This window comes from Megachile rotundata, chromosome 2 (assembly GCF_050947335.1).
Source record: "Megachile rotundata isolate GNS110a chromosome 2, iyMegRotu1, whole genome shotgun sequence".
Classification (NCBI taxonomy): domain Eukaryota; kingdom Metazoa; phylum Arthropoda; class Insecta; order Hymenoptera; family Megachilidae; genus Megachile; species Megachile rotundata.
The window spans coordinates 12,595,783-12,614,997 of NC_134984.1; the positions used below are offsets into that span (position 1 = coordinate 12,595,783).

At 37.5% G+C, this 19,215-nt stretch overlaps 1 protein-coding gene across 2 annotated transcripts in view; it reads left to right on the forward strand.

Annotated features, from left to right (window-relative positions):
- Positions 1-19,215, forward strand: part of Syn1 (Syntrophin-like 1) — a 453,675-nt gene that overhangs the window by 177,779 nt on the left and 256,681 nt on the right. The gene's annotated exons all lie outside the window — the stretch shown is intronic.

Genomic DNA, 19,215 nt, shown 5'->3' on the forward strand with positions numbered 1-19,215 from the left:
CATAGTTTCATAGAAGGCTACTCAATTTTCATTACATAGATATTTTAGCTTTATGGGTATCTTCGATTTTACTGTGTCAAATGTACTGATTTAAATCTCCTAGCAACACGTGTTGAAATTTTTGTAATTTGTAATTTGCAACTTTGTAAAGTTCTATGTTTTCAAATTCTCAGATTGAGAATTGAGGTCCTGGCAGAGGAGTACTTTGGGATAACACATGTACGTCTTAATATTCTATAAAAGTAGGATCCTACAAGACTTAATATCCTACTTAAGTTTTGTAACCAAGTATTTTAATTATACAATAGAAGAGTATTTAGAGTAGTATCCCGAAGATTTCTGTATAGAAGAATATTTACTTTCATAGACACCTTAGTTTCATAGAAGACTTTCCATAGATACGCATTTTACCTTTATAAATAGACATCTTCACCATGAAGTTTCAAAACAACTTTCGTCAAAATTTCTCAAACGCAACTTCCCAAACCACACCTCAGATTTCCGGAAGAAAACCCTTAAAGCGTGTCTTATATAAGTTGGAATAACAGGTGTTCGGTGATGTTTCGAAGGCGCGAAGAATTGTCGAAGAAGGTGACTCGGAGACAGAGAGAGATCTCGATTGGTCGGCGTTGCTCTCGTTAAATCGATTCCTATCTTGCGGCTACGTTCGCTCACCTGGTCTCGGTTAACCGCAGGCTTTAGGCGGGTGGTTAGGGGAAGCTCTGGCAGCAACGGTGCCTGGCTTCAACCCCCTACCCAGTCATTACGGCGAGCACACCCCGTGATGAAGTTTGGCCCGGCCGAAATCGGTCCAACGATTTATTTTCGACCCGTAGATCGTTTAGATACAGTGCATTTCGCTTGACGCCAGTTCACTTCCATTTTAATTGTTATGGAAATGGGGTTAAAAGTGACTGTTGTCGCTTTGAAGTATTTACTTTTCGGGTTAGTTTCGTTTTTTTTTTTTTTTTACCAAAATTCCACCATTGCGAGATGCATTTAACTCTTATACGGTTGACTGCGTGCAACTCTATTGCCTTTTAAGTTACGTGTACACTTTGCCATCTATTGTGGACACCTTTGATTTCGAACGTTTCATTGTGAATATATTTTTTTATACGCGAACATTTTTTTTTGTATAGAGTTCTTCTGTGGAACATTTCGTATATATTGTAGTTCGTATATCGAGTTTTTTAAATTGTACAGTGCTTAAATAAACTATTTGACTTCAGATTTTTGATCATGAATGAATTTATTTTTTCTCATTCATTATTCACATGTTATGTACACATGTGTGAAACACAGCATGTGCACACAGAAATTTACTTTACCTAATTTTTAATAATTTTTGTCCAGTAATAAATGACACTTAAAGTCCCTTAAACCTACCATAATTTTCTAATTTATCAAACCAACAATTAAACTAAAAATTAAAAACGTAACGAACGTACTAGGCAAAAATATTAAACTCGTACGAAAAACATGCGAACGGAGGAACTCGGTAGCCGAGAGTTTAAAGGCGTTCCAGGACTGACTGACGCGAGACTTGTCGGTTCGTTAACCGTGATTGACCATTTAATCGACACTTTAATTAAGTTGCACGAGCGAGAGCGGCGTTTTCGTCTTAAGAGCGCTGCCGAGTTTAATCGAGCTTCGTTCCGTCGGAGGCAACGTCGGCACGTACTACTGCGGTCGATGCGCCGCCGGATAGAAGATACCAGTCCGTTTTCCCTGCATTTATGTGCACGTGCATTCGCTGCATAATGTTTCAACCCCTTGCCGAGCAATAATTCCAGAATGGAGCCGGCCGTGGAATGGATGCCGCAAAAAACCCGCTTCGCGGTTACGCCGTTCTTTATTCCCTCGAAACGTTGCATCTGCTCTCTGTTCCGATAAACTTGTTCATTGGGCCACGGTAATTTTCTCGCGGAACCTTTACATTTTATTCTCTCCAAGAATGATAATTGAGTTTCGGACAATGAAAATTTATAATTCATTTTGTGTCTCGTCCTCTTGTAATACTATCAATTATTAAAAATTATTTAAAATTCAAATTTAAATTTCCTATGTTATAACGCAGGGAGAAAGAATTAAAAGCAACGATGGTCGAAGAGATCATTCTGTTCGTGATTGAACAATCACGATTATGCTGATTTCATCAAAGCTAACGTAAAAAGAACTATACTTGATACTTGTTGAGACTATCAAGTATCCACGAAGAATTACAAACTAGATTTTCTTGCTTTTTAACCGAGAATCCGCTGTCCGGTTTCCCACCCTACATCACCGTCCAGGGACGCTGAAAAGAAAAACGAGCGCACATCAAATAATCAATTTCCATTCATAATTACTTGACCCAATTTTCGCGAAACTCACACGGAAAGAAAGGAACTCAATTTCCCGTGTGCACACAGTCCAGGCTCCACGCGTTAATTTTAAAGGTAACTTTAATCTGGATCGCGGTTTAATCAGGCTAAGATCGCAAACGGTGCGGCGCCGTTATTACGCCGGAAAAACGAGACCACGTACCATCGTTCGATCGTGAATCGCCGAGCCTGTCTGTCGCGCAATGAACTTCTTTCGATATTTCCGGTCGTATTCGAGTCTTTGTATGGACAGCGGCCTGTATGGCAGATGGACGTCCGACCATTCACCGACCGTCACTACTGCGTCGCTAGTCTGCGGCTTCTGGCTTACGTTTGACGGCATTCTAGCCTTCTGTGCTCAACGAAGATTAACTGTGATTAACGCGTGCCACATTCTGCACGCGCTTCCGAATGCGTCCGATCGATTTCGATCGTGCTTCTTTTCCTTTCCGTGCGTGGTCTGATTCGCTTTCGGACTACGATATTTCGGTAGGAGCATTCTCATAACTCGGACAGGTAATTCTGTACATTTGGAGTTTTAATTTTATTGGAATTTATTTCAACCTTATACTCGAAAAAAACAAATTAAGGTTTAGTCCTTTCCACAGTTGTGGGAGTTGTAGTAGAACGGCACCTAAAAATATTCAAACTTGAGCTTTTCTCATAAAACGTGGCTAGATAGAGCAACCTCTGCCTTATTTCTATGTCTTCACCGTTTAACACAACTATCCTGCCAAAATACTTATGAAACACAAAACGATGGCATTCTTGTAACACGAAACTGAAAACAGTACAAATAAAGTATTAAAAAGCAGAGAGGCAAAGTCAACATTTGCTCCATACCTTAAAAATTCAGTACTCCAGTACACAAAAATTTAACACGGTACTGGAAAAAATACAAACCTCAAACAATATAAATTTCAGAAAATATAATCTTTAATTTCTCCGTAACAATTTACACAGATTAAATTAGTTATAGATCATGATACTTTTAATAGTTCAAGTTTTGAACGAAAGTCGTGAAGATTTCTTTGAGATTACGATCACGTGACCCACCGCCATGTTGCCAGTAACGCGGCAATATTTAAAATCCGCAAAAGTAATATTTTCCGAGTAAATATTATGGACGCATAAATATTACAATAAATTAACGCAAATTGTATGCGCACATTGCAATACGATGTACATTTAACATTGTTACTAATTAATTTCATTTTCCGTTTAATTTTATGTGATTACCTGCATTAATTTAATGGTGTATTCGTGCATTTGTAATATTTATTTAAGAGAAAATGAATTGCTGTTAATACAATGTGGAAGGAATGAATTACGTGCAGGAATTATTTTTTAGGATTCTCTCTGTTTTCGAAGATTACTGATGCATTGCTACTTGTATGTATTTACTGCAGTATGATTAGTCTACATTGTGTCACTGGTAATTAAACGTATAGGTTATAGAATTACATTGCTGTTTCAATGAAGCGATGATCAATAACAAAATTTAGTTTTTGTCAAAAATAATATGGAAGACAAATAAATCATGTTTGTAACAGAATGAAAAACGAAGTTATTGTAGATGTTTAGACATAGACTTTAAAGATTGATTTGTGTGTAAATCAATCAATGTAAAGATTGATTGACTACAAAAATGGATTTGTAACATTTTTTATGTGTTTAACATGAAAAAAGTCCATACATGGTCGAGATGCAACACTGTACTACTAGCATATAAGCACATATAATTTTAAATTAAAAATACAGCAAAATTACAAAAGAAACAAATGAGTAAATACAATTGAATCTACACTTCAATTTCTTATTTCAATGTAAATTTCAAATTCAATGCAATGTTTCTTATGTCAACACATATTCCAAGAAAAACATCTTAACAAATTTTGACATCTTATCGAACATCAATAACAAACTTGTGAACCGATCAAATGACCAATTCGATCAAATCAAAAAATTAAAAATTGGAGAAAGAAATTTGAAGAAATTTAGAAAAGTATGAACTAACTCCACCTACAACCGCAGAATTTCCTCGATGAAATTAACCTCGTGAATTCCGTAAGCACCGGTGTTTTAAACGAGCTCTATCATTCGCTACGAATTTACCACCGGCACAAGAAAACATTTCTCCGCGTCGCGCAGCTCGTTGCATAAAATTGTAATCAAGCCAGAGGAGAATGGAGACGAAGGTCTTCAGGAGAACGTGGCGCCGATAAAAAAATCTCGAAACAGAGCGTGAAACTCGCTACGCTAGTTTCCTCTTTGTTATTCCCTTAGCCTCGAGAGAATCGGTTGTCCCGTTCCCGTGAACTAAAAGACACCAGAATTACGACGGACGAACGTTATCTTTGTGCCGTTACGCGTCCCAGCTTCCTGGGATATTTTATCCAATTAACTCTCCATGACGGTGTTGCCGGATGAACGTAAAAAATTTTAAATCTTCTGCTGTTGGTATTTTCACCGATATTTGACGTTCAATGGAAATATAGGAAAATTTGATATTGGAAATTTAGGAAAATTCTGATTCAGTTTGTTTAGTATTTGGATATTGCTTTCCGTTTTGGAAAAACAGAAACTGTACAAAAAAGCTTCTCTTCTGGGAAACTTGATCTTATGCTTGTATCAAAAGTTACTGTTAGAGTCTATCAAGTTTGTAGTTTGTAAGATAATGTCCTTGTGGGGTACACATTTTTAAGTAGACGTAAAGTCTTCTATGATCTGCTAGAATAACATTGTAGCTCACTCGTGGTTTTCTATTTCCATCACACATGAAAGCAACAGTTCTCAGAATCTTCTTCTGTCAAGTTCTCACCTCTTCCGCCATGGTCCCTTTTTCCAAACCGTAACATGAGGCTCGTTGTAAGCAGAATCGTAAAACATGGAGGAAAACCGAAGGATCGTATGACGATCCGGAAGGAAGTCTATCGGTACTCGTTAGCCTGGCTTGTGTACGCGAACACGGGTGACCGTGTACGAGATTCCAGCTATCAAAGCTCGGTGTGTGCACAGCCAGATTCAAGCTCGTCGTTAGAGCCCGAGTTCGAAGAGGAAGACGACCGAGGGACAACGTGATCGCCCGATGGAAGAGAGGGGTAGCCGGCGACTAATCTACATCGCCTCGCATTATAGCCGGGTTGCACGTAGTTCGAAGATAGCCCGGATAACCTGTATCGTCTGCAGGTAGCAGAGGTAAGGGTAGAAAGGACACCTCGTACGCCCCCGGGGCAACAACAGCGACAACGCGAGCCCACACATATTCTGCCGCTAAGTCTCGTTTCCGTGGCAGCCCAAGCTGTGTGTTCCGATAACAAGCCTTACGATCGGTTACCATACAGTCACGGGGACAGACAGCCTGACTCTTCGGCGATCCTCGGTAACAACCTCGAGGCTATTATCCCTCCCTAAATGAGGTCAACGGGATATCAAACACCCTCTTCTCTTCTATGGCCTTTACCTACGCGAAACTGTTTCAGCTTATTTTCGACGTTAGGGGATCGGTTCTCGATCGAACTACCTTTGAGACAACGCTTTGGGAAACCGTCGATCTGTAACGATATCTTTCGCTGATCTTTGCCGGCTTTTGCCCACGGATATCGATAACGTCTTTCTGATCTTTGCGCGAACTATTGATTTTTCTTTCTTTTCTCGAAGGAAAACGGGGAGCGGAATTTAATTTCGAGGACCGGGGAATTTTTCTTGGGAGGGAAATTCGGGAGTTTTGAAATTTTGAAGCGAAGAGTTTGAGAAGTTAAATAGTTACTGAAAGCCGACGAGAATTTCTAGATACGGGAATACGAGCATTAGCCAAATTTTCACAAGTCTCTCGAAATTTTTGAGACTTTCATAAATTGTTGAATATCTAAATCTTTGTATTCCAAAATCATGGAATATATGGTTTTTCGAATGTGTAGCTCTTCGAGTCCTCAGATCCTTGAATCTCCAGGTTATCAATTTTCTAGATCCTTGAATTTCTGGGTCATCAAATTTCTAGATCCTCGAATATCTGGGTCATCAAATTTCTAGATCCTCGAATATCTGGAATATCAAATTTCTGAATCCTCGAATATCTGAGTCATCAAATTTCTAGATCTTCGAATCTCTGGGATATCAAATTTCTAGATCTTCAAATATCTGGGTCATCAAATTTCTAGATCTTCGAATATCTGGGTCATCAAATTTCTAGATCTTCGAATCTCTGGCTTATCAAATTTCTAGATCCCCGAATCCCTAGATTCTCTAATCCCTAGTTCTCCGAATCTGTAGATTCTCGAATCTCTAGTTCCTTGAATCCCTAAATCCCCGAATTAGTAGATCACCGAATCCCTATATTATTGAGTTCCTAGATTTCCGAATTTCAAAATCCCCAAATCCCTAGATTTCCAAATTCTTAGATCCAAAAATCACTAGATCCTCAAATCTCTGGATTCCCAAATCTCTAGATCCCCAAATCCTTAGTTGCTAAAATCCCTAGATCCCCAAATTCCTAGAGCTCCAAATCCCTAGATTCCCAAATCCCTAAATCTGCAAATCTGTAGATTCCCAAATCCCTGGATGCTAAGATTCCTAAATTCCCAAACTCCTAGACCCCCAAATCCCTAGATTCCCAAATCCCTACATCCGCAAATCCCTAGATTCTAAAGTCCCTAGATCTCAAAGTCTCTACATCCCAAAATTCCTAGATCCCAAAATCTCTAGTTCCCAGAATTCCTAGATCCCAAAATCCCTAGTTCCCAAAATCTCTAGATCCCAAAATAGCTAAATTCCAAAATTCCTAAATCCCAAAATCCTTAAACCCCAAAATCTCTAGATCCCCGAATCAACAATTTCCCTAATCCCTAAATCCCTAAATTCCTATACTACTGTAAAAATGAAAATATTTCCCGAAGCAAATCGAGCGGTGTCATCGACCGCCCATTATTGGCCACCGAATAAATTTGTCTCCGTCGCCTTAATTATTGAACGAAAGAAATATTAACGCTTAATCCCCGGAAGCCCCGACTTCTCTGTTATGGATCGATTATCCCCACGGATTGCAGTCTCGCGATATAAATCGAATCGACCGAAGTGGTCGTCCCGTCGATTTGCATAATTTTCATAAATAAACGATATCTTTCGATTAAACCGTCGGTAATTCGTGCGGTTAGCTCAGCTTTTTCTTCCGCCTGTCCTCGACGATTATTCCGTCGTTTTTTTTTTACGCTTTCTGTTTTTTTTTTCACCGCGTGACAGCGATGAATATTCGCGGGAAGAATTTATGCGATCGGAAGGCATTTATATTCCGTAATCGCGTTCCGTATGCGTCGATTTGTTGACTCATTGATTCGACGGCCATTCGCGATTTTAATTCAATCTCGCCGCCGTGTTTGCCTTGCTTTTGGCAATCGCGCGTGAACAATTTCGATCGATCGACCTTCGTTACCTGTGGATCGATACACGGTCGAAAAAAAGGGACTCGACGAGCAAGAAGTGCATTGTCGATTTTTGTCGCGATGGATCTCTGTTTGCTTTTCACGCGTTCGATGCAAACAGTTTTTCGAATCTACTTCTACGATTTTAAGGTATTTTTTGTACTTAGCTTTTGATGCACTTCACTCGCTCGATGTATGCAATGTAACCCATTAAATTCCTGTGTACTGAATTTTTAAAGAAGTCGACTTTGCTTGCTGCTGTTTAATCATTCAGTTTTGTAGAAACATTGCTTTTTATGACACATCCACTGTCGACAACTGTGAAAGCGACTGAAGTCGAACCTTATTCCTGGATATAATATTTTCACACTTTAAAATAAAATTAGAATTTCAATTTTAAAGTGTGAATATATTATGTACCTAAACTAACCTAACAGTATGTTTTTCTCTTTACAACGGTTTATATTAAGAGCACACAATTTATATTTATAACACATGTGTTCTTGTCAAGAATTGTTTAAAATAAAATTAAAATTCTAATTTTATTTTGAAGTGTGAATATTTTATGTAGCTAACCTAACCTGACCATACATTTTTCTCTTTACAACGGTTTATATTAAGAACACACAATTTATTTTTATAACACATGTGTTCTTGTCAAGAATTGTTTAAAATAAAATTAAAATTCTAATTTTCTTTTGAAGCTTGAATGTATTATGTAGCTAACCTAACCTGACCATACATTTTTCTCTTTACAATGGTTTATATTAAGAACACATAATTTATTTTTATAACACATGTGTTCTTGTCAAGAATTGTTTAAAATCAAATTAAAATTCTAATTTTATTTTGAAGCTTGAATACATTATGTAGCTAACCTAACCTGACCATACATTTTTCTCTTTACAATTGTTTATATTAAGAACACATTGTTTATTTTTATAACACATGTGTTCATGTCAAGAATTGTTTAAAATAAAATTAAAATTCTAATTTTCTTTTGAAGCTTGAATGTATTATGTAGCTAACCTAACCTAACAATATGTTTTTCTCTTTACAACAGTTTATATTAAGAACACATCGTTAATTTTTATAACACATGTGTTCTTGTCAAGAATTGTTTAAAATCAAATTAAAATTCTAATTTTATTTTGAAGCTTGAATATATTATGTAGCTAATCTAACCTAACAATATGTTTTTCTCTTTACAACAGTTTATATTAAGAGCACACAATTTATTTTTATAACACATGTATTCCTGTCAAAATTTCTTTAATATAAAATTAACAATGTCTGATCAAACGTCAGTTTCTACTGTGACGCTCAGTAAATATTAACAACTACTAATTAGACAAGTTATAAAAGTTGTAGATATTAAAACAAAAAAATATATGGTAAACATCCATCATTGTTTCCCCATTTAAGAACACAATTCTCAGAAGAGAAATCTTGTCGCGAGTTTTAAAATCTTGTTTCCCAGCTCCTTGATTTGGCTAGCCTTACACGCGGATCTCCGTTCTCTCGTAATGAGGGCCCGTGGTGTTTTCAAGGGTGGAGCCCCGTGGGAGCGTTTGCCGGTGAAATTTTTATCAAGACGTTGAAACGGCTCGCCGACTTGGAACCCTGGATTCGCAATTCTTAACCGGAACCGTAAATTCATTCAAGGAAGATTGGGGATCGGTCCTTAGGGGAGTTTATGCGTTGCCGTTCAAAGAACTTGAAATCACCGGTCACGAATTCACTCGGGAATTAATGCAAACGCGTTTCTATGAGTTTTCAGCTTCGTAGAATTCAATTTCACATTTAAACGCGGATTTTTAATCCTTTTAAAGAGCCCGGAAATGAATGCGTACACTTTCCCGAATATTAAACGGTTTAAATAGAACTAATCAAATGTTTCCATTACCCAAAAGTTCAATTTTCTCATTTAAATGCCTCATACAATCTAATTTTCTGGGTTAAATATAACATCGAATTTTCAAGTTTAAGTTTTACGATGTAAAGTCAAATTCTTACATTTAAGTTTTCCATATAAAATGAAATTTTTTGGTTTAAATATAAGATCGAACTTTCATGTTTAAGTTTTCGGTATTAAGTCAAATTCTCAGATTTAAGTTTTCCATATAAAATGAAATTTTTAGAGGTTTTCAAGTAATTTTAGTTTAATCTTCCAAATCGAAATAATAACTAATTTTTCGAATCAAAGTGTTCGACTACGATTCAAATAATTTTTCTTTCGGTAAAAGCAAGAAATCCACGAACAGCAGTGTTCGTTTCGCGCGATATAACTTTGTTAGCGGAATATAAACGTTCATAGGCATTTTATTTATTCGCAACGCGTATAAAACGTGTTGACTTCACGGTGAAATGGAGATGAAAATTTATCGACTCGTATCGCGCGAAAGACGCGATTCGACGCGACGCGTCCGTCGATTTCTCGAAAAGCTTTCCTTCGATTCTTGTCCCCGTGCGATTTAATCGTGTTCTGGTATTTCCCTCCGTCGAAGGAATTTCCAGATTGAAGACCGATCCCCGGTTGTCCCGTTGACGTTGTCGACCTCCTTCTTCTTGGAAACTTTCTCGATTGCACGCGCTGTATAGCTGGCTTTGTGTGTCGAGGTGAGAATTTCTTTGTAACCAGAACGTTTTCTGGCGAGGAACTGATAGAATTCTTTCATATCCTCGCTGAATTCTTTTCGACTTTTTTCATTCTTCTTTCAATTCGAAGAATAATCTTGAAAGAATCTTTCTGATTCTCTCCTCTATTATTTCGTTCTGTTATACTATACGTGCAATTACTTGCAATTTTTGAAATTTTTTATTTTTTAACTGCTCATTCTGACACGATTCAATTTGTTCAGGTATCTTTAGAAATGTATTTTTACAGACACAATATCTACAGTATTTTATAACTTGTCTAATTAGTCTTGTAATTACTAAGATTTTGCTATTTTTAATACCTTGAGTGTCACAGTAGAATGTGACGTTTGATCAGACACGCAATTGTTATGAACAAAGGTACTTAATTTCTCAATTTTATTTTTTAATGTATTATATCATTACTATAATAAAGTTTCTTCCCTTTACTTTCTCTGTAAATAATTTATTTCATTGAATTTGTAATTTTGGTTACGTAACCACAGTGGTATTCAATGAGTTAATATGTTGATTACTAAGGTGGTCATCGGTGACCCACACTGCAAATTCAATTAAATTAATTATTTATAAAGAAAAGAATACTTCTGAGTGGAGTGTAAACATTAACAAATTGAAAGATGAAGGTAGAAATACGTATTATAACATGTCTGACCACATACGTCATCTTTCACTGTGGCATATGTGAGCAGCACTTCAAGTTCTGTTAAATTAATTATTTGTACTGAAAAGAACACTTCTGAGTCAAGTATAAACATTAATAAATTGAAAGATGGAGGTAGAAATACGTATTATAACATGTCTGACCATATACGTCATCTTTCACTGTGGCATATGTGAGCAGCACTTCAAGTTCTGTTAAATTAATTATTTGTACTGAAAAGAACACTTCTGAGTCAAGTATAAACACTAAGAAATTGAAGGATGAAGGTAGAAATACGTATTATAACATGTCTGACTACATACGTCATCTTTCACTGTGGCATATGTGAGTAGCACTTCGAGCTCTGTGAAATTAATTATTTAAAGAAAAGGTAGAAGAAAATAACTTCTGAAGGCTCTTAATATTGAGACAATATACCTTAAGAGATTAAAAGATGAAGAAATGAAATTAACAGTACCTTTGTTCTTAATAATCCGTCTTATAACGAGTTTGACCACTAGCGTCATCTTCTACTGTGGTCGCCATATGTGACTAACCCTGCAAGTTTACTTAAATAATTGTTTACAAGAAAAATAATGAAAAATAACGATTAAGGGCTTTTAACATTGAGACAATAATATACTTTAGCAGATTAAAAATTGAAAAAATTAAATTGAAAAAACACTTGCTCTTAATAATCCGTCCTATAACGTGTCTGACCACTAGCGTCATCTTCTACTGTGGTTGCCATATGTGAGAAACCTTGCAAGTTTATTTAAATAATTATTTACAAGAAAAGTAATGAAAAATAACGATTAAGGGCTTTTAATATTGAGACAATAATATACCCTAACAGATTAAAAATTGAAAAAATGAAATTAAAAGTTCCCTTGTTCTTAATAATCCATCTTATAACGTGTCTGACCACTAACGTCATCTTCTACTGTGGTTGCCATATGTGACCAACCTTGCAAGTTTACCTAAATAATTATTTACAAGGAAAGTAATCAAAAATACCCTTTAAGAGCTCCTAATACTGAAACAACAATATACTCTAACAGATTAAAAATTGAAAAAATGAAATTAAAAGTCCCCTTATCCTTAATAATCCTCATCATAGCATGTCTGACCACTAACATCAGCTTCCACTGTGTCAACCAATGTACTATTCAGTCACTATTCAGTCAAATTTTCTGTATACCATTAAAGAATATATTAGCCCCAAAACAGCCATTTCTGAACAACGCACTAATTACAATCAATACATAATCTCCTTCTCGAATCGTTCCGCCCATTTTTCCGTTGCCTCGATCAACGGATAGAGACATCAAACGGAGAAGTCCCTCTGTTACCCGACGCACTCGTGTTCATCAATTTCGTTAAATCCCGTATATACCGTGTCGCGCAATTTCCAGTTGGTTGGCAATTTCGTTTGGATCGTTTCGCGAAATTCGCATTTCACGCGGCCCACGTTTGTCTTGGGGCGTTCTGTACACGCGTTGCAGCTGCTCGTTTCGCGTGTATTTGCATAGAGTGCGTGCGTTTTCGAAACGCGTCGCAGAAATTGGTCTCGAAACGGGACTCGAGGACCATATCGCTCCACGAAGACTCATCGAACATCGTCGTTTTAAACAATCGCTGATTTAATTGCGATTTTCGCAACTTCGAAAATTGCGGACGGTTCTCGATATTTTCGAACTTTTAGAGGGCAGAAAATATCCCCTTAACGCTAATTGGGTTATCGGTGTTGTTCGTCGAGATTCTTCTTGGATACCAATCGTAAATCGCTGCTCAACCGCGGAGAAGTTGGAGAGCTTGGAACGGCGAGAGTGTTTCCTCGACAAATGGGAATTGTTTCATTTCCAGTTCCATCAGAGGTATCCTTGTTTCTCTCGAGTTTTATCGAACGATTTCTTCGAGCAACGATCTTGATAAAATCGAACATCTTTGACGTTGAAACGTTTATCAGCGACATGTCGACGATTAGATTTTTACCGCAATATTTGGCTAAACGAACTACACCGGAGATTTATACGGAACACAATACTACACGCCATTCTTACCCGAATGAAAACACACTTTTTTCTATATCAATTGTATTATATTGCAAATATTGTGGAACAAAAAGGGACGTTTTACAAAGCCATAGAAATTTCGTTGATAAAATAACGGGCGTATTAATTTGATCATTTTCAATACAAAATAATTTCTGGCAACGGTGTGTCCATGCAAATTGACAAAAAAATAGCGAAAAAATTGGAATGAAATTCATACAGATCAGTGGACGAATGTTTTCAAATAAAATGATATTTTTAACGAACCAAAAAGCACCGGTTAAAGAAAGCAAAGAGATGAAAAGGATCGAGCTTTTGCAAAAGCATCGGGACAAAATTCTCGTTGGAAATTGCTTTTTCACGCGTTCGTCGGTCGCCAATGAGAAAAAGAGAAATGGGGCGAACGAAATAATTTCAACGGGACGGAAAACGATGTTCGCATTGATTGAAGCAATCGCCGTCATATGAGCGCGAAAATGTTAAAAAACGGAGTTGGGAGCGGTATTACGAGATTATTAGAATTATTTGCGTTATCACGAGCGAAAGCTCAATGTTATTTATCGAATTTTAACTGGCGACCGTGCCTGGTCGTTCGCGTGGACGATGAAAAACGTCGGTACACGTTTTCAATTTTTCGACGAAACATCGATTTACCCTCGCTTTACGTCGCGTCGACGCTCGTTCTCGTCTCGAATTCGACGTTGGAGCGGAAAGTGTCGCTCGTAAATTTCCCCCGTCGCTTTCTGAGCCAATAATCGTTATTACCTTTTCTGTTTTCTTCTTTCTCCTTTTTTCCCCTCTTTGCCAAATTCATGAAACCGTGTCATCCCGTCGTCGATCATCATAATACGCCTGTGTTCGTATATTTAAATTGCGTCAATACCTACGGCTTTAGGCGATATTACGTGATTTGCTGGTCGGAAAAATACTTTTCCGAACCTTCGATAATTTACGAGGTTCGTGTAATTAATGCGGTGGCTGTCATTGCGCAAAATGGAAACATATTTTAATAATAATGATTGTTGATTACCGGTGGTTAACACGTCGAGTGTTGTGCTTGGGTCACAGGTGGCTGACGTTGCTAATTAAATGTAATGAAATAATTTATAAAGGAAATAAGAGATATGATTTTTGGTGACGTTGCCTGGTTGGTAATCTTTAATTGTTTGCTGTAGAATTTTGTAAGTGTTATAATAGGTTTTGTTTGGTTTCGGAGCAAAATAGACGAGTCGCTCTTAACTTTATATGACTTACTTGATTTTTTATTATACATCTTACATTATTTGTTTGAATATTTAGGATAATCTATTAGACTCATCTGATCACTCGTCTGATCACTTACAACATCTATCCACATTCTACTTGTCTGACCACATATTACATGCAACTATATACTACTTGTCTGATCACCTATGGTATTCAATTGTATACTACATATCGGACCAGTATGACTTCCAGTTGTATAGTATTTATTTGACCACATATGACTTCCAGTTGTATAATATTTATTTGACCATATATGATATTTAACCATATACTACTTATCTGACCACATATTACCTGCAGTCATATACTACTTGTCTTACCACCTATAGCATTCAATTGTATACTACATATCTGATCACATACGACTGCCTTTGTATAGTATTTATCTGACCACATATGATATCTAGCTTCATACTACTTGTCTGACGACGTACAACATTCATTAATATACTACTTGTTTGCCTACATATAATATCCAGTCATTAACTGCTTGTCTGATCATATGTGACATTCAGCCACATACTACTTGTCTGACTACATACAACATCAAGTCATATACTACTTGTCTGACTGCATATAATATTCAGTCATAAACTACTTGTTTGATCACATGTGACATTCAGCCACAGACTACTTGTCTGACTACATGCAACATCAAGTCATATACTACTTGTCTGACTGCATATAATATCCAGTCATGAACTACTTGTCTGATCATATGTGACATTCAGCCACATACTACTTGTTTGACTACATACAACATCAAGTCATATACTACTCGTCTGCCTACATATAACATCCAGTCATGAACTACTTGTCTGATCATATGTGACATTCAGCCACATACTACTTGTTTGACTACATACAACATCAAGTCATATACTACTCGTCTGCCTACATATAACATCCAGTCATGAACTACTTGTCTGATCATATGTGACATTCAGCCACATACTACTTGTCTGACTACATACAACGTCAAGTCATTTACTACTTGTCTGACTGCATATAATATCCAGTCATGAACTACTTGTCTGATCATATGTGACATTCAGTCACATACTACTTGTCTGACTACATGCAACTTCCAATCATATACTACTTGTCTTACTACATATAATATCCAGTCATGAACTACTTGTCTGATCATATGTGACATTCAGCCACATACTACTTGTCTGACTACATGCAACATCAAGTCATATACTACTTGTCTGACTGCATATAATATCCAGTCATGAACTACTTGTCTGATCATATGTGACATTCAGCCACATACTACTTGTCTGTCTAAATACAACGTCAAGTCATATACTACTTATCTGACTGCATATAATATCCAGTTATAAACTATTTGCTTGATCACCCATAACATTCAGGTACATTCTACTTGTCTGACTACCTCCTACATTTAACCATATTGCTTTTCTGATCACATATGTTTTTGAATCATGTAGAACTTGTCTAAAATGTAATATTCAACAGTATAACTTGTTTGGCTACATACATCTAGACGCATACTACAAGCAGCGCAACCAAAATAGTATTTGAAGCTTTCATCCGGGTCACTTCGTTTGCATAAATGCTCGAAATAATTAATTACGAAGCTTTATAAACTTAAGTGGTGGAGCCTCTAGAACGCCTTTGCATAATTAATTTGGAAAACCGTTGCGTCAAATCCGCTTTACTTCCTACAACGAACTTGCACGAAGAAACGTATATTGCAACTTTTAACATCTAAATTGAACGCAAAATTTCGTGTAAACGCATAAGGCAGATTGAGTAAGCATAACACGAAAGCAAAGCGAACAAATAATTGTCCGGAGAAGTCAATTGCAATTAATGGAATACAATACTGGATTTTCTGGTCAAAGGGTACTCGCAGTTTGTTTCACATTGTTCTCCATCCTGTGATTTTCTCGGGTTTATGTAAAGTCGTCCTTTTCGACGACCGAAATATCGTCTATCGGGAAAAGGACGAGCGAAACGCGAGCGGCGGAAAAAAGGACATTCGAAGGATGGGAACCGGGTGAAAAAGCTTGACGAGAAGCAAAGGAAAGATTGCAAAGAGAACAGAGAGGAAACGAGAGAGAAATAGAGTGTATATGCGTTCTCTGAGTGGAGTTTCCTCGGTTCTTTGATCTGCCAAGCCATGCCTTTTGTTTTCCAACCGCGGACGTCGCGCTGAAAATAAAAGACCTTAAACACACTTCACGTGGGATGGAGGACGGGCAGCTACGGGAGAGATCGTTTCTCCTTTCCGTCTTTTCGTCACGGTTCTCCTCTCTTTTGTCGTCGTTGCGCGTCCAAATTGTCCGTGAAAAACCGTGTACCGTCTGAACTTCAGTTCTGTTTCTTTACCGAGAGAATTGATGTCGTTTAAGGATTACTGTTTCGTGATCAATCGCCGATATCATCGTTTTCTTCTACTTGTTCATCCTGCATGCCGAAATGGGATACAATTTTAATCGTAGCTTTACATCGAAATACAAATGAGAATATTGTATGTCGCTCGAAATTAGGTTAGGTTAGTTTTAAGCTTGTCTGTCTGGTACGCAGTGTTAGGTGACTATATTTGTTCGATTACCGTTGTTACTCGGTCATGTACTTATCTGATCACCAATGATACCCACATACTACTTGTCTGCCTACCTGTAATATTTAATCAGGCATTCGATGGATGATCATGTAGGGCAATCAGTTATATACTATTTATTTGACAACGTATCAACTTGTTCATATACGACTTGTCTGATCACCTATGATATGTATCCACATACTACTTGTCTGACTACCTATGATATTTGATCATACATTAGATAGTTAAATATGTAGGGCAACCAGTCATGGACTACTTATTTGACAAAGCTTGAGCCTGTTCCTATAAGATTCGTCTGATTACCTATGATACTCAGCCACATACTACTTGTCTGACTATCTACAATATTCACTCATGCAGTAATTGGTTGATCATCTACAGCAATCAGTTGTGTATTACTTATTTTTACAATTCACAAATTTGATTGTATACGACTTCTCCGATCACCTATGATACTTAAACATATACTACTGGTCTGACTACCTATGAGACCCAGCCATATACTACTTGTCTGATCACCTATGATACTCAGCCCTATACTACTTGTCTGATTATCTATGATACTCAGCCATATACTACTTGTTTGATCATTTAAGAGACCCAGTCATGTACTACTTGTCTTATCACCTTTGATATCCAGTAATATACTACTTGTCTGACTACCTACAATATTCGATGATGCTGCAGTTCGTTCATCATCTATGGCAATCAGTAATGTACTACATATTTGATAATCCATGAAACTGTTCATACATGACTTGTCTGACGACCTATAATCCCTCAGCCACATACTACTTGTCTGGCTACCTACGACATTCGATCACGCACTAGATAGTTGATCATGTAAAGCAAACAGACATGTACTACTTATTTGACAGTCCATGAACCTGTTCATATACTACTTGTCTGATCACCTATGAGACTCAGTCATATACTACTTGTCTGATCACCTACAATACCCAGTCATATACTACTTGTCTGACTACCTGCAATATTCGATCATGCTGTAGTTGGTTCATCTCTATGACAATCAGTAATGCACTACATATTTGATAATCCATGAAACTGTTCATACATGACTTGTCTGACGACCTATAATCCCTCAGCCACATACTACTTGTCTGGCTACCTACGACATTCGATCACGCACTGGATAGTTGATCATGTAGGGCAATCAGTCATGTACTACTTATTTGACAACGTAACCTGTCCATTGTCTGATCACCTATGATACCCAGGCATATACTACTTGCTACGATATTCGATCGCTGGCTGGTTAGTCATCCGTGATAATCAACCGTATCTGACGTTCCGTTCATATAATGCTTGTCTGATTATTTATGATATTCCGTCATGCACCACTTGTTTATCCACCGGTATTATCAAGTTATATATTATTTACCCGACCTACAGTTCTCCATTCTATTTTAATTACACGATTAATTCATTCCTGTTTACCGAAAAATACAAATGGTCTTTGTAGAAACAATTAAATAAATTCGAACTGAATTGAACGCGTTCGAAACGAGATTCGTTTGCACCGTGGATCGAGACTGGTGTTTAATAGCGATCGTCGATCGCGAGGATCGACGATATCGATTAACGCGATACATCGAACGCGGCGGATTAACGTTAATAACGGTGCGGGGAACGGTGGGAGAGGGACGCCTTGCGACTCGAATTTATTTAGCGACACGAACCGCGGTTGTTACGCCGGTGACACATATATTGCTTCCGACGACAATGTAGGCTGATTGATATTGCGCGTCGCGGCTTTAATACTTAATCTTTAATCAATAGCGGCGACAAGCGGCCGCGCGACGCCCACGTTATTGGATTTCCCGGATCTGAATTCACGATCGCTTTCAATAGAGACGGACAATCCGAGCGTGCTGGGCCGTCCGTTCCCTCGGACAAGTACAAGCCTATTCGTTTAACGCGTTTTCATTTAAATGCGCGAACAAAATCCACCTCCCGCGCCTTGTCCCTCGATTAAAATCGAACCTCGCTTTCGGACAATTTCGCGACCGTTTAAAATACGTGTTTTTATTTCAACGATTACCTGGAATATACGCGCGCCGAGATATATGGGTCTAGGGATTTGGAGATACAGAGATTCGGGGATTTGGGAATATATGCATTCTGAAATACAGAGACTCGAGGATACAGGGAAGTGCGGAGATTTAGAAATGTACCATTTCGAATTATTGGGGTT